A 249-nucleotide genomic window follows, 5' to 3' on the forward strand; every position below is an offset into this window, starting at 1 on the left:
AGCAAGCACCTGCTTTCTGCACTGAGCAATGAGCAGCCATTCATCACTTAGCAAACGTAAAATTCTTGAAGTTTATCAATTTAAGGGGAAATTATGAGACGCTGCGTTCATGAATACCGTGAAATAATAAACTACCCCTTCCCGAAAAGGAATTTTCTCCCTGTCTCCAATTTGCATTTTGTGCCCGGTTTCTGTTTCGACTGATTAGTCCCTCTTAGATTTTTTTTCTGAGTAAGAATATCACTGAAT

This window comes from Penaeus monodon, chromosome 27 (genome assembly GCF_015228065.2).
Source record: "Penaeus monodon isolate SGIC_2016 chromosome 27, NSTDA_Pmon_1, whole genome shotgun sequence".
Lineage (NCBI taxonomy): Eukaryota > Metazoa > Arthropoda > Malacostraca > Decapoda > Penaeidae > Penaeus > Penaeus monodon.